Below are 17,298 nucleotides of genomic sequence, written 5' to 3'. Positions count from 1 at the left end.
AGCGATGTCTCCTCCTTCTTGATCCAGCAAGGGGGAAGGAGAGGTTGATGGAGATCCAGCAGCACGACGACGTGGTGGTGGAAGTAGCGGGGATCCCGGCAGGGCTTCGCCAAGCACAAACGGGAGAGAGAGGTGTCACGGGAGGGAGAGGGAGGCGCCAGGGGCTAGGGTACAGCAGCCCTTCCTCCCCCTCCCCCTTTATATAGGCCCCCTGGGGGGCGCCGGCCCCGGGGATCCCATCTACAGGGGGGCGGCGGCCAAGGGGGGAAACTTCCCCCCCAAGCCAGGTGGGGCGCCCCCCACCCCCAGGGTTTCCAACCCTAGGCGCAGGGGGAGGCCAATGGGGGGAGCACCAGCCCACTAGGGGCTGGTTCCCCTCCCACTTCAGCCCATGGGGCCCTCCGAGATAGGTGGGCCCACCCGGTGGACCCCCGGGACCCTTCCGGTGGTCCCGGTACAATACCGATAACCCCCGAAACTTTCCCGGTGGCCGAAACTGGACTTCCTATATATAATTCTTCACCTCCGGACCATTCCGGAACTCCTCATGACGTCCGGGATCTCATCCGGGACTCCGAACAACTTTCGGGTTTCCGCATACTAATATCTCTACAACCCTAGCGTCACCGAACCTTAAGTGTGTAGACCCTACGGGTTCGGGAGACATGCAGACATGACCGAGACGCCTCTCCGGTCAATAACCAACAGCGGGATCTGGAAACCCATGTTGGCTCCCACATGTTCCACGATGATCTCATCGGATGAACCACGATGTCGAGGATTCAATCAATCCCGTATACAATTCCCTTTGTCAATCGGTACGTTACTTGCCCGAGATTCGATCGTGGTATCCCAATACCTTGTTCAATATCGTTACCGGCAAGTCACTTTACTCGTACCGTAGTGCATGATCCCGTGGCTAACTCCTTAGTCACATTGATCTCATTATGATGATGCATTACCGAGTGGGCCCAGAGATACCTCTCCGTCATACGGAGTGACAAATCCCAGTCTCAATCCGTGCCAACTCAACAGACGCTTTCGGAGATACCCGTAGTGCACCTTTATAGTCACCCAGTTACGTTGTGACGTTTGGTACACCCAAAGCCTCCTACGGTATCTGGGAGTTGCACGATCTCATGGTCTAAGGAAATGATACTTGACATTGGAAAAGCTCTAGCAAACGAACTACACGATCTTTTGTGCTATGCTTAGGACTGGGTCTTGTCCATCACATCATTCTCCTAATGATGTGATCCCGTTATCAATGACATCCAATGTCCATAGTCAGGAAACCATGACTATGTGTTGATCAACGAGCTAGTCAACTAGAGGCTTAATAGGGACACGTTGTGGTCTATGTATTCACACATGTATTACGATTTCCGGATAACACAATTATAGCATGAACAATAGACAATTATCATGAACAAGGAAATATAATAATAACCATTTATTATTGCCTCTAGGGCATATTTCCAACATACCGCTCCATGATTGGTTCTTTATTGTACTTATGTGCATCTAGGCCAGATATAATGCTTAGTGTTTGCATGTGTGCCCGATTTCAAGCTACACCGAAGGAATCATACCATAAGGCTGTGAAGCATATTCTTTGATATCTAGCTCACACACCAACACTTGGATTATGGTACCCCAAGGGCTCGGCTTTTGATCTCATTGGATATTCTGACTCTGACTATGCTGGTGATCGTGTGGACCGCAAGTCAACATCTAGCACATGCCATTTCCTCGGACGATATTTGGTCTGTTGGTCCTCGAAGAAACAGAACTACGTATCACTGTCTACTGCTGAAGCTGAGTACATTGTTGCTGGTTCTTGTTGTGCTCAATTGTTGTGGATGAAGCAAACTCTCAAGGACTACGGCGTCAACGTGAAGAATGTGCCTCTCTTCTGTTACAATGAGAGTGCCATCAAGATTGCTCACAACCTAGTTCAGCACTCGAAGACAAAGCACATTCAGATTCGTCATCATTTTCTTCGTGATCATGTGTTGAAGGGCGACATTTGTATTGAGCATGTGAAGACTGAAGAACAGCTAGCTGATATCTTCACAAAGCCCTTGGATGAGAAGAGATTTAGCAAGTTGCGGTGTGAGCTAAATATCTTAGAATCTTCGAATGTTCGAATGTTCTTTGAATAGGACACTCATCCTAACACTGATGCAAAATTGATGACTTAGATGTGCAACACATGAAGAAACGTTTTTCTTCAATCAATGAAGAACAACACTCTAAATGTGAAGAAATTAATGAAGAATTTGATTCTCAGAACCCTACAAAAATTGTAAGCGGTGTCTGAAATCATCATTCTTATACGGTGGGTCACGCCACCACCAAAGTTGAAAATCTTCAATTTGAGTTTTTCCTCGGTGTTTGAAATTCCTCAATTATTCATTTTCTTCAACTTTGCAATGTCTTCACTGTTTCCGTCATTTTTCTTCATTGGCTATATATGTATGAGTTTATGTCCTCTACAACATTCACTTATTGCTATTTCTTCAAGTTGCTTTTTCTGCTAAGTGAATGTGATCGGACCCTTCCCCCTCTATGCTAAACTCAACCTAATCTATTTACAAATTCTTCATGTGCGTTCTATTTGAAACTAGTTCAAAATCCTCACTGTGTCCTTGTCAGCTGAAGAATTTGCGAACGCAATGTTAAAACTTATCTTATCCAAAATTTTCGGTTTTGCCGCTCAAACCGTTCCGCATCCCACGATAATACTTATCTATTCACCCACGATCTCACACGATCTCCACTTCTTAGTACGTGGGTGACACATGTCAAGCGAATGAGAAGGGTCAGGGGCAAGTTCGTCCAATTTCTTCGGGCGAACAGTTTTTCACCGAGGCTATAAATACCCCTCCCTTCCTCACTTCTCTTTTACTCCGCTTGACCTCTCTCCAGCTCGAGCTTCTCAAACCCTAGCGCCGCCGCTACTTCATCATCGCCGGTGAGGAAGAGCTTCACTGCCTCGACCTCGTCGCCGTCGTACTCGCGCCGGCCGCGGATTTCTTCACTCCGCTGCCGCCATAGCTGTCTTCCTCAGCCAAGTTAGGGCGTGGAAGATCTGCACTAACGAACTTCACATCTCCACTTCCCAGTTTGTCGTGTTCTTCGTCCAGGGTAATTAAAAGTTACTTTTACTACCCTCTTTGATTCAAATGATTTGTACAAAATCCTCAAAGGTGTTTCTCTTCAAATCTTCACACACTAAACACCTCACATGTCATCTGTTTTTTATTCATTTCTCTAAGCTACATTTTTCTTCAATTGTGTGGATTCTCAAATCTATACAACTCTGGAACCTAAGACAAAGAACGCTTAGTGAAATTCTTCAAGACTCATCTGGCCAAATTCCTCAAACTTGTTCTTTTTACAAAACCTTCTGAGAACGCATATGACCTCTCCAAATTCCTCGCAACTATACTCTGTTCACATGTACTCATGTCTGCTGCTGAATCACTAGGTTCTCATCAACTTAACTCATTTGTAGCGTTCCTCAAAGAAAAGTTGCATACATCTTCAGAGAATTCCATTGTTCAAATTCTTCATCTGAAGAAAATGGCTGATGGAAAGAAGCCACAAAAGGGAGGAAAGAGGCTTGAGATTAACACTGCTTTTGAAATCCCTGATGACATATATGCTGATTACTGCACTCCTGATGAGGCCAAGTTTGGAAAAGAGGACAAAAATCAGCGCAAGGTGCGCATACAGAGGATAGAAAGGAGATGGGCAAGAGAGTGGTGGGAGTACAGGTATGTAACTCCCAAGTACATGAAGAAATTTGCACTCAATCCTCCATGCCCAGGACCTCCATTGGCACCTGGCCAAGAAGCAGATCCCACTAGCCTCAAGCGTGGTGAGGATTATCCTGATGAATGGGCCAAGCGCCAGGCCAAGTTGGCTAGACAAGCCAGAGAAGAAGTGAGGAAATTCAACAAAGACTCTGTTGTTGCTGCTGCCACTGCTGAGGCCTCTGCTAGCAAGCCGAAGAAGGCCATGGCAAAGAAGCCCGCGCATAAGCCAAGTGCTTCACCTTCAATGCCCTCAAGGCCAAGTTCCTCAGCAATGCGCTCACGGCCAGATTCCTCAAAGCCCTCACGGCCAACTCCTCAAATTGCTCCTGCTCCTCCAAAGTCCTCAGCTCCTCCGCCAAAGTCTTCGGCTGCTCCGACCAAATCCTCAGCACCAGTGCATCTTGCCATGTGCCAAAGGACTACAGGCATATCTATTGCCTCAGGAGCCTCTGCAAGTTCCTCAGCTGCTCCAAGTTCCTCAGTTGGCCCCTCTCTGCTGAAGAAAAAGACCACTGCTAGACAAGGTCCTCGACCAAGTCCTCACAAGAAGCAGGTCGCCTTCCAAGTGCCCTCTGATGATGATGAGGCTGATGATGAAGAACTTGCTAAAATCATCAGAGACAGACAAGTCAAGGCTGCTAGAGCCAAAGGAAGCAATGTGCCACTGCTTCTGAATCTGAAGCTAATCCTCGACTTCATCGATCTCTGGCACAAGGATCCCAACACACCTTTGCCTGAGATGAACCTCACACCAGGTCAAAGTCGTGTTTTGACTGCCTTCATTGAAGAAGAGAAATGGAAATTTGAGAAGGCAAGGCAGCTGAAGAAAGCTCAATACAGGAAGGAGCCCTTCCTAAAGAAAAACGTTGTCTCTATGACAACTGAAGAACTAGTGAAGATTCAGGCTGAAACCAAAGGCCTCAGCGATGACTTCAATGCTTATTATGCTGATTGGCAAGGATCAAGTCAGGTTTGTAAAACTGACTGAGAAATTCACTTCAAAGGTTGCAGCTCCATCGCAACCAGAAATTCCTCAAGCCGAAGCATCTGCTCAACCAACAAAAGAGCACGCCAGCACCGCTGATGAAAATCAGGTTGCTGAAGAAAATATGAGTTCCAGGGCTGATGACTGCATTCCAGCCGCTGAAGAAATTGTCAGGGCATCCACTAGTGGTGCGCCTGAAGAAAATGAAGAAGTCAGGGCAACTGCATCAGTTGTGCCTGAAGAAATTCAACCAAATTCCTCTGCTCCTCCTGCGCCTACTCCAACTCCAATCCTTCCATCTACATCAGATGTGAACAAGACCAAGGCTCTAGAGCGTGCAGCTGTGAAGAAAAGGAAGGCATCAACTTCATCAGATTCTTCAGCCTCGAAGAAGATGAAGTCATTGACTAGCTCATTTGACAACACAATTGATGTTGTTCCTATCTCAACCGTGCCATCAAAGGACCTTGTTCCTTTTGATGAAGATTATGTGATTCCAAGTGAATCTGATGAAGACATTCCCTCTACTGCTTCCTCAGAGCAGATGGATGAAGAAATTGAAGCGGACGCAATCCCTTCAACTCCAATTGTCTCCTCGCCCATGCCTCAGTTCATTGCTGAAGAGGCCGGCGTTGAGGAATTGGATGAACAAAACTCTGACGTGGACATTGGGAGTCCTACTCCATTGATGAATGATGTTTTTTGGGATAGTCAGCATCCAATTCTCCTCTGTTCACGCCATTGTAGCAAATCCCTCAGTCCCCAGCACATACTGTTCCATTGGGCTCTGAAGAAACTCACCCCACTTCGTCAGTTCGTGAAGAAATTCCAGCCACTAGTGCTGAAGAAACTACTGCTGCTGAATCTTTGAAGACACAGATTGCCACTGAAGAGGAACCAGAAATTCCTCAGCCTGAAGAACCTGAGATTGCGATTCCTGAGGTTGTGATGCAACTGACTGACACTCCTCAACCCAAGCCAAAGGATCCATTCTCAAGGAAGCAAAAATTCAAGACTGATGATTTCTTCGGCGAGCACGTATTCTTCACTGATTACAACCCCTATGACTCTGCTCGCATTAGGAAGAGGCATTTCTGGACTGCCAGCCAGGCAAATTTCTATTCCTCAGTGCTGTTCAACAAAGACAAAGTCTTCGATCATGAGCACATTCCTCACGTAGACATGGAATCTCTGCCGTGCTTCGTGCCAGTCCTCAGTGTTCTTCACGATGTTGAACTGTTAAATTTAAGCACTGACATCTGTGATTGGAATGAAGAACTCATTCTTCAATTCTATGCAACTCTGCACATCACCGGAGACTCTGAAGATGTGAATTCATGGGTGCTAGGCTGGATGACTGAAAACACTCACTACAAGGCACCAGCTACTAAATTGCTTCATGCTTTGCCTCTCTATCCTCCCCTTGAAGCTGCTCATTGCATGTACCAAGAGCCTGAGCTTACAGACCACTATATGCAAGTGCTGATGAAGCCATTGAAGCCAGGTCAGGCCCCAAGAACCAAATTCCTCGTGAAGGAATTGCTATATGTGCCTCGGACTGTATATCGCATTCTGACAAAGACATTGAGTCCTATCAAGGGCCACGACTCGAATGAAGAAGAAGTCATTGGCATCATGAAGAATCTGCTTTTCAATATCATGCATGGCGTTCCCATCAACTTCCATGATTTCTTCATGAGGACTCTGGCCAATGTCGCAATGTCACCATTTGAGTTGAAGCCTTATGCTCCGTGGATTATGAGATTCATCAGAACAAGGTCTTCACTCAACTACAAAGCTGGTACACTGAACCATTGCAGCTACTTGCCCCCAATTGAAGTCCTCAAATGGACATTTTCCTCAGCTGATGACAAGGGCAAGGCCGCTGCTGTTATTGATGAAGGCATTCGTCCATCGGATGGTCAATTTCGCAAAGCTGCATCTTACTCCACCAATCATGACTCTGCCACCCATGACTCTGCCGCCAACGCACCCAAGCAAAATCCTCAAGGCACAGCTCCCAGGGTGATGACTGATCGTGAGCTTCTCCTCAGTCTTCACCAGAAGGTTGATCGCAATCACAAATGGGTCAAGCGTCAGTTTGGTTCAATTCTTCACAACATGACTGCTACCCACAATGCAGTGAAGAAAAATCATTACTACCTCGATGAAACCTTCAACCGTACCTGGGCTGTTCTGTCTCATATTTATAGCGAAGAAGATCTGAAGAAAATGGGTCTCAAGGAATATTTTGACTGGTCTGCTCCTCCACCGAAGAAATACAAGAAGGTAAAGGTTCCTTCCTTGGTGGCTAGCTCCTATTCTTTATCGCGTGACACCGACGAGCATGAAGACTTGGACGACACTGCGGCAGGCCCGACATCAACAAACGACCCCAACAACGCTGGCGCTCCTTCATCAACTTGAGATTCTTCAGGGGCGTTAGTCCTCAGTTTCGATATTTTTGGTCATTCGATGACAAAGGGGGAGAAATTTGAGTTAGTCTTCAAGCGCGTCTACTTATATGGGCGTTTTTGCTAAGTTACAACTCTCGTTCTTCTGATGACTTTGCTGGATTGAGTTGTAAACTTAAACTCTATGGTAGCCTGATACTTTTGTTGTGGTTTTTCTGCATGCTTATTCCTCATTAATATTTATGTGTGCATGCTGAATTACATCAGTCACCATATTTCATCATGCATTTCAAATTCTTCATATATTATGTCAAATGTGTGTATGAATTACAAGATATAGGGGGAGATCTCCATGATTCAACTCTTCAAGTGTGCATTGCTTCAAAAGCAAATTCCTCACTATGCACATCTTCAGGGGGAGTTCTTCTATATCTTGCAATCAAATTCCTCAATATCAGTATTTACACTTCATATGTTTATCCCTGTTGAAAACTTAACCTATATTGTCATCAATCACCAAAAAGGGGGAGATTGTAAGTGCATCTAGTGCCCCTTAGTGATTTTGGTGTATTGAAGACTTATAGGTTAAGGGACTAATGTGTTTATGAGTGTACACAGGACTATAAGTCTATGAGGAGTTTGATATTTACGGTGAAAGTCGACCCCTAAAAATGAAGTTCTTCGACTGAAGACTTTGGATTTCTGAAGAATTTCTGAAGACTTTGAAAGTGAAGAAATTGGTGTGACCTTGAAGACTTGGTATTCATTCGAGGAACATGAAGCGTGAAGACTTTTGTTTTCGTAGTTTCATTTTCTCTTTCTTGAGTCATAGGAAACACCGTACTATTAAAGGGATTGAGGAAATACTAAGGAAAAATTTCCATGTGATGCTCAACTCAAAATCCTACACCTACCAATCCCTTCGAGTGAAGCCATTGGAAATCTCATATATTTCAGTCATATTCTTCAGTGACAGAGACGAAGTTCTTCTGGTCTCTGAGGAATTTGTTCTGACTGAGGAGTTAGGAATTCGCCAGTGCGGATTGCCTACACAATGAGGAACATGATAGCCCTGAGGAATTTGATACTCAAATTTCCGACCGTTGTTGTGCCTTGTGCCAGCTGTTCCAAAATATCTACCCACCTAACGGTCATATTATTGAAGGGCATCTATGTCTTATCATGTCAGGCTGCTCCCTAGGCTATAAATAGCCGCCCCCTACAACCACTAGCTGGTTGGCTGCTCCGAGAGAAACTGACACTTGTCATTTGAGAGCATCCCATCCTTCGAGGACTTTGAGCGAAAATCATCAAGTGAGGAAAACCCAAACCCAAACACCTACAAACCCAAAGTGATTGAACATCACTGAAGAGATTGATCCTGCGTGGATTCGACGCTTGTTACCTTTGAAGACTGTGCTTCTTCCAGACGGTTAGGCGTCATGGTCTAGAGCATCCAAGAGGAATTGTGGATCGCTGAGTGACCGAGTTTGTGAAGGTTCGAAAGTCACCTGAAGACTTACCACGAGTGATTGGGCGAGGTCTGTGTGACCTTAGCTCAAGGAGAATACAGTGAGGACTGTGTGTCCGGGACTGTGTGTCCTCAGGTTTAAATACCTAGCCGCTCCAACCAGATGTACAACTGAGACAGCAGTTGGAACTGGTCTACCAAATCATTGTCTTCACCAAGCTTACTGGTTCTATTTCCTCAACTCTTTCATTTCCTCATAACTGTGTTGTGCGCTTGTTCATATCTATGTTTGAAGACTTTGACTGAAGACTTTCTCAATTTCCTCAGTTCAATTTCTTCAGTGTGTTTATCTTCATCCTGTGTTATCATGTGTTTACGCTTTCTGTACTCTGTGCCTGTCTTCATTTCATCATGATGACCATGCTTGTGTTCTGTTATGTTTACTTTTGAGTACTTATTCCGCTGCAAGTAGCTCTTCGCTAAGGAATTTCCTCACCCGCAATTTCCTCAGTGAAGAATTCATAAAAATCGCCTATTCACCCCCCCTCTAGTCGATATAACGCACTTTCAATTGGTATCAGAGCAAGGTACACCCTTGTTCTGTGTGATTTTGGTTTAACTGCCTGGAGTTTTAGTTATGTCGACCACAGGAATGAAGACCGTGTCATGCCCCATCTTTGACGGTCACGAGTATCCCAAGTGGAAGGCCATGATGAAGAAGCGTCTCAAGGCGATGAACAGTGAGCTATGGACCGTCACTGAGATTGGTCTTACCGATCTGTGCAAGATGGCAGAAGCTGATGACATTCGCAAGTTCACCATTCTCAACCTCACTGCGAAGGATGTCATCTGCTCCTGTCTGCCTCAAAATCAGTTCAGGAACATCATGCATCTCGATCATGCGAAGCTTATCTGGGACCGTCTCTCTGAGGTATATGAAGGTCATCGAACTCGTCATGATCCTTGGTTTGAGGACTTCAAGGAATCTCTCAAAGCGATGACATTCGAACCAGAATCATCATCTTCTACACCATGCCTTATGGCAAAAGATGCAAAGGTAACTGAATGATATCTATCTGAATCCAGTGATGATGAATCTGGTGATGAATTTGGACCCAGCTATGTCAAACTTGCTTCCCTTGCCACTAAACAACAAAGAGCTTTGGAAAAAGTTCAATACATGCTAAATAAGAGCGATGATATGTTGGGTGAAGAAATGGATCAGTCGAAAGCTTTGTCTGAGAGTCTTAAGAGACTTCAGACTAGTTTTGACAACCTTCAAGGTCATCATAACACTCTCTTATCTGATCATGAGAAGCTTTCTTATGAATTTCTTCAAAGAAAGCAAGATCTTCAAAAGCTAAGAGTGAGTTATGAAGATCTTCAAAAGGAGCGCGATTCATTACTTGCGCAACAAATCAGCGCTGCTCAGGAAGAATTTGTTCCTCCATGCTTGAAGTGAATTGAACATGAATCTGCTAATTCTTCACCTGAATGTTCAAATGCTTCTAATGCTACAAATTCTTCACCTGCCTCTGCTATCACTAATTCCTCATCTGAGGACATTGCTAGTATCACTGATGATGTAGGGCTGAAGGAATTGTACATGACAGGCATCAGACTCTTTGTGATGTGCTTAAAAAGCATATCCTCAACAGGAACCCTAGGAAAGAGGGTATTGCCTTTGAGAGGAAACTCAATGCTGATGGTACATAAGCCTGAGCAGGACCTCAAAACCTCATGGGTTGCTGCAAAGGGACCTCCAGTTGATCCATCCAATTTATCTGGCTTTACATGTGAATCTCCTCATTCTTCTGATGAGTCATTTGACTCCAACTATAAACTGTTCAAAAATCAGAATGGTGAAGTATTTGCTAGATATTTTGGCACTAGCTGTAGGAACGGTTCCCCTATGAAGAAAATATGCGTTCCCAAAAGGTGCCTTGAAAGTCTTCAGGTGAATGTCCTCATGACACCACCTGTGAAGAATAGGAACCCCAGATCAAATTCTTCATATGGACCAAATTCTTCATATGGATCCAAGTCCTCATACGGACCAAATTCCTCACGTGGATCAAATTTCTCAAAAGGATCAAAGTCCTCATATGAATATCATCGTGCTAACAACTCTGTTTCGCAGGGAAGAGCTCAGGGCTATGAATATGAGCACTATTCTTCTAACCATTATGTTCACAAGTCCTCGAAGAATTTCTCTGCTTACTCATATGCTTATCCTAACTCCTCTTATGTGAAACGAAATGGGCTGGCTTCTATGCCACCTTTCTCATATGGAGCTCACAGAGTGATGAACTCTTTGCCACCCCTTCAAATGTGGGTGGTGAAGAAAAATAACTAATCTCTTCTGCAGGGTCAGGTCTCCAGACGTGCTCAAACGTCTGAAGAATTTGCTGGAGACCTGAGAATGCCTGACAGGACGCAGGCTAATCATGAAGAAATGGACTCTCATTTCTCACGTCCTCATATTGCTTTATCTGTTCTATTACTTGATGAAATTGATCTGATGAATTGTGATGTCATATTCTTCACTTATGAAGTACATGAGTTCGTAAGCTGCACTAATTCATCTGTAGGATGATCAACCCAAAGCCACTGAGTGGGTCCTCGATAGTGGATGTACAAATCACATGACTGGTGACAAGAATCTATTGATGGATGCTCCCTTGTCTCCGTCGCATCTGAAGCATACCATCTTCGCTGACAAAGGCAAAAGTCAGGTATTGGGTCTAGGTAAGGTTGCGATCTCAAAGGATCGACACATGGACAAAGGCATGTTTGTCGAGTCCTTAGGATACAACCTCATGTCTGCCTCAATGCTTTGCGATCTTGATATGGTTGTTGTCTTTGGCAAGTATCGTTGCGTTATGATCATGGAAGCTGACAATCCCAAAGTCTTCGAAGGCTTGAGGAGACTTGTATATTGTTGATTTCTCTACAGGACCACAACCAGCCGTGTGCCTACTTGCAAAAGCTTCAGAAGGCTGGCTATGGCATCGACGACTTGGTCATGCAGGCATGAGGAATTTGCACACGCTTGCGAAGAAGAAGCATGTCATTGGCATTGAGAATGTAAAATTCCTCAAGGATCACCTGTGCGGAGCTTGTGAAGCTGGAAAGATGACCAAGGCCAAGCATCCAGCGAAGACTATCATGACTACTACTCGACCATTTGAATTTCTTCACATGGATCTCTTCGGTCCTAACCATTATTCTGCAGTTTAAAATGATGCATCTCAATATGGCTTTGTTATTGTTGATGATTACTCATGTTACACATGGATACACATTGTTACTTACAAACATGAAGTGCAGGAAGTCTTCAAACAATTTTCCTCGAGGGCTTCAACCAACTTTGATGTGAAGATCAAGCACATCAGAAGTGACAATGGAACTGAGTTCAAGAATTCTGGTCTTCATGACTATCTTGATGAACTTGGTATTACTCATGAGTTATCTGCTCCTTATACTCCTCAGCAGAATGGCGTCGTGGAGTGCAAGAACAGGACTGTTGCTGAGATGGCTCGCACTATGCTTGATGAATACAAAACGCCTAGTCGTTTCTCGATTGATGCAATTAATACTGAGTGCCACATCATCAACAGAGTATATCTTCACAAATTCTTCAAGAAGACTGCCTATGAACTCCTCACTGACAAGAAATCCAATGTGAGTTATTTCAAAATCTTCGGTGCTAAATGTTGGATTAGAGATCCTCATCACAACTCAAAATTTGCACCGAAAGCACATGAAGGTTTTATGCTTGGTTACGGAAAGGACCCGCGCACCTACAGAGTCTTCAACAACGTTCTTCAGAAGGTTGTTGAAACTGTAGATGTGCGGTTCGATGAAACTAATGGCTCGCAAAGAGAGCACCTACCTTTTGTGATAGATGAACCAGCACCTGAGGAAACTATCAAGTTCAAGGCTACTGAGAATGTCATTCCGACCGAAGAATCTGCTGAAGAATTCATTCCAGAACGTGAAGAACGTCGAGCTAATGCACCTGAAGAAAATGCTGAAGAAAATGGTGCTGAAGAAAATGCTGATCAAATTCCTCGACGACAACCAGCTCATCCTCGCGTTGCAAACGAAGTGCAGATTGAGAATATCATCGATGACATTTAAGCAGAAGGTCCTCTCACACGCTCAAGAGCTTCACATTTGTCTAACTTTTGTGGGCACTTTGCTGTTGTCTCTATCACAGAGCTTCAGAAGGCTGGCTATGGCATCGATGACTTGGTCATGCAGGCATGAGGAATGTGCACATGCTTGCGAAGAAGAAGCATGTCATTGGCATTGAGAAGAAGAAGAAGAAGCATGTCATTGGCATGTCATTGGCACACGCTTGCATCACCTCCTCCACGTTAACGTGGTTCACTTGTCCCCTATTGAAAGTGTTGGGCTTCTTCCCAGAGCTTCCATTGCCAGTTCCATTCTTTGCTTTAGAACACTCGGTGGCGTAGTGTCCAGTCTTCCCGCACTTGAAACAAGTGATGTGACTTAGATCCTTCTTGGCTGGGGTAGAGGGGTTGGAACGGTTCTAGCTGTTGCTTCCTCCATTTCCATTCCCATTCTTGGGGCCACTGTGGTTATGCGAACTCCCTCCATTGTGAGTCTGGCCTCCATGTTTATGGTGAGTGTGTCCTCCCGAGTTCGGGGTAAAACAAGGTCTCTGCTGAGCTCCTGAATTGTACTTCCCTTGTCCATACTTCCTTTTGCGGCTCTCAATCTGCTGTTGCTTCCCTTCAATCATAAGAGCCTTGTCTACCAACTCCTGGTAGTTGTTAAATGTAGCCACCATTAACTGCATACTCATCTCATCATTCAGCCCTTCCATAAACTTCTCCTGCTTCGCGGCATCTGTGGCCACTTCATCCGGGGCATAGCGAGCTAACTTACTGAACTCATCCACGTACTGCCCCACAGTACGGTTTCCCTGGCGTAAGTTGCGAAACTCACGCTTCTTCGTGCTCATAGCTCCAGTTGAGACGTGTGCGGTGCGGAACGCTTGCTGAAACTGATCCCAAGTGACATTGGGTATAGGGAAAGTGGTTGTGTAATTCTCCCATCATGAGGGTGCGGGTCCATCCAATTGATGTCTGGAAAGACGCACCTTCTCAGCATCTGTGCGACCTGCGGTGGTCAACTCCCTTCCAATCCTGCGTAGCCAGTCATCAGCAACTATCGTCTCGGTGCTACTGGAAAACACCGGCGGTTGCAACCTCAGAAAATGGGCTAAGTTGTCAACTGGAGGTGGTGGCGGTGGGTTGTTATTGTTGTTGTTGTTGTTGTTGTTGCCTTGGTTCTGGACTAGTAGCTGCATGAAGGCATTCTGCTGTTGGATCAACTGAGTGAGCTCCGGTGGGAAGACAAATCTGGGGTCATGTCTCAAAGGCATCTGATGGGTTTGGAGGGAAGAGATTAGAATAGAGTGGGGTCTAGTGAGAAAGCACTACCCATATGAACATGAGACAAACACATCCATATCACACCATTCAATTCAAACAAGGGCATACAATCGATCTAACTACCGTTACAAGATACTCGGACTACTACTATATACATGGGGGGAATACTACTGATATTATGGTGGTCATCTAGAAATTTTGATCGGTGGAAGACTCCATGATATCTGCTCCAGCTTCGTCTTCGTAATCATCATCACTACTGTCGGGGTTGGAGTCGGTGTCGTCGATGATGAGGTAGTCCTCGGGATGATCGTCATCTCCTCCTGGCGCGGGGTCTCCCATGAATACCCCTAGCTTCCTTGTTAGGTCGTGATTCTTTTCTACTAGTACTGTGATTTCCTCCTCGTATCCATCGCGTGTAGACGTGAGTTCCTCTTCAAGCTCCATGTTCCTGGTCATCACCTTCTTCAGATCTATCATGCTTGCGCACATTTGGTTCTCCTGGCGACGAATGTGCTGGTTTAACTCCTGATGAAAGTTGCAATGGACCTGTCCCTCCTAGTGCTAATCATCTCCCATTGCTCGTCTCGGTGCCCACATATCTGGTAGATAGTGTCCTTAAGATCCCTGTGATAAACTTCGCCGATGCGTCCCATGGCGATGTGAGCTGCCATGCTCTTTCCTATACTCCAGGTTGGTGCATCAAAGGAAAACTCTATGGGCTCAGTAACTGGTGGGTTGTGCTCACCCAGCCCCCCCCCCTCCGGTGGTTCTTGGCTCTAGTATTTTTCTTTATTGGTAAAACAATTCTCCAAATTCCATTCCAAGAACTTTTATTTCTGCACAAAAAACAACACCAAGGTAGTTCTGCTGAAAATAGCGTCAGTCTGGGTTAGTTTCATTCAAATCATGCAAATTAGAGTCCAAATCAAGAGTTAAAGCGTTAGGAAAAGTAGATACGATGGAGACGTATCACGGCTCTTTTCTTTGCTAGGTCTTCAATGTTGCAATCCTCTTTGTCTTTGTTTCTCCTACTCCTTCTCAACAACTCCAAACTCTTAACATCAAGTTCTCCTCTCTCAGATTTTTTAACCAAGATCTAAAACGAATCTTGTTCCTGGCTAGCACTGTAATCCACTTGTTCCAAGTAACCATCCTCTTGCTCCAACACACGAAGCTCCTCCATGTGTTTATGTAGCGATCCGACCTCAGACGATGAAATCTCTGTGCATACGTGTCATCCCTGGATCGGTAATGCTGACACACACAGTACTTGAAGGCTTTATAACAGAGTGCAATCACACACTTATTACATCGAATGTCTCAAAAGAGAACTTATTACAATAATATGGCTTAAGGCCATCTAAATAAGATAACTGCGGAAGCATCGAAGGTAAATGAGTCTATCAACTCCAACGGCATAGCTGAGTGCACGACAACGACCTAGCGCACCTTACTCTTCGTCTGAAAAGTCTGCAACATGATATGTTGCAGCCCGGAATGGGTCAGCACATGGAATATGCTGGCAATATAACACAGTAGACCAATGAACAAGTAATTAAATGCTATCACTACATGCATATATGGTTGGTGGAGGCTCTATGGTTATAATGTTTTTGCGAAAAGTCAATTTTTCCCTACAACAAAGTAATATATTTTGTTTAACTATCATGGTAGTTGTTAAACATTGAGAAGGTTCCTCCAACTCAACCCCAATTAAACAGTATTAATAATCCAACAATTAAATTAAGGGTGATGAGATCAACATGACAATTCAAGAACCAGATACTCAAGATGTCCATAACCGGGGACTTGGCTAACCATGATTAGTTTGTACACTCTGCAGAGGTTTGCGCACTTTTGCCCACATGACTCGATCTCCTCCATTGGATCTCTCGCACTACATGGTGTTTGAGAAACGGATGACCGAGACACAGTCTTTCAGAAGCATTAACTCTTTACCCTGGGTCGACAGTTACACCTAGTTTCCGCTACATCTGCCAGCCTACCACTGAAAGAGGACACACAACATACTCAACTATGCCAGAGCCCATAATGGCTTGTGGCTGCACACGGAAGTTTCTAGCATGAATAATCTTATGATCCCTTTGAGCCTGGGTGGCGAACCGTGGGATGATCACATGGGTACTCCGGGATATCCTAGGACAACACTGGATTCTCCAGGTGCCCGCAACCAATCCACCCAGATGTGTATTTAAGTAGCCACCTTAAGTTAACCATTAAGTAACCATCTCACATCTATCATGGATTCACTCAAACCCAAACCACGTCTACTAGCATAGCATAGTGATATAAGCATAACGTAGAAGTAACTCCCGGGGTTTGATAATAAAAGGGCAATAGGTTCTACCTCGTCATCTACTTCCCAAACCCACATGTTAAGAGATCCTACTCATGCAATGTATGAGGTATGTAACAAATGCATAAAAACTGGGTAATAAAGAAGTATGATCAAAGTGTTACTTGCCTTGCTGACGATCTGCAAACCCTAGAGACTCGTAGTAGCACGCTTCGCACTCTGGAAATTCTATCGCAAACAAACAATAGCATACATAAGCAATCAATCATAGATGCACGAGTAAAACTCAAATAAAAAGATCCAATCTGAAAGTTCAATTGAAGAGCTTCGATTTGCAAAAAGAATCGATCAAATCGGAGCTACGAAACTCAAACTACGATCAAACAAAATTCGAATTCAAATCTGCTTGAAACCAAATTTTAAATTGTCAAAACCATGTTCCAGTTGTTTAACAGGAAAGAGGGGTTCAAGACGAATAGTTTGGCGTTGGTTTCACTGGATTTGGACGAACGGTTAAAAAGTTGCGAGGGTTTGAAGATCAGGGGCTAATCTGCGATAAAAATAATTGCAGATAGGTCCCTGGCGAAAATAAAACAGAAAAAGAAAAATCTATCGGACGAACGTCCGCTAACAGAGACTAACGAACGAATTCGTTTGTTTTAGAAACTAATCTGACGACCGTTCGCTAATTAGCGAACTCAGAAAAAATGATCTAAACCGGCGGAACGAGAAAGCCGAACCGATCTACTCGAAGAAAACCGGATCTAGGGTTTATTAAAAAACTGAAACGGACCGGAACAAAAACCGGCGGCGGCGACGGGTCAACGGCGACGGCGGGAGGCAGCTCCGGCGAGCGGG

The sequence above is a fragment of the Triticum aestivum genome, chromosome 4D (assembly GCF_018294505.1).
Source record: "Triticum aestivum cultivar Chinese Spring chromosome 4D, IWGSC CS RefSeq v2.1, whole genome shotgun sequence".
NCBI lineage: Eukaryota > Viridiplantae > Streptophyta > Magnoliopsida > Poales > Poaceae > Triticum > Triticum aestivum.
This window is presented reverse-complemented; position numbering follows the sequence as displayed.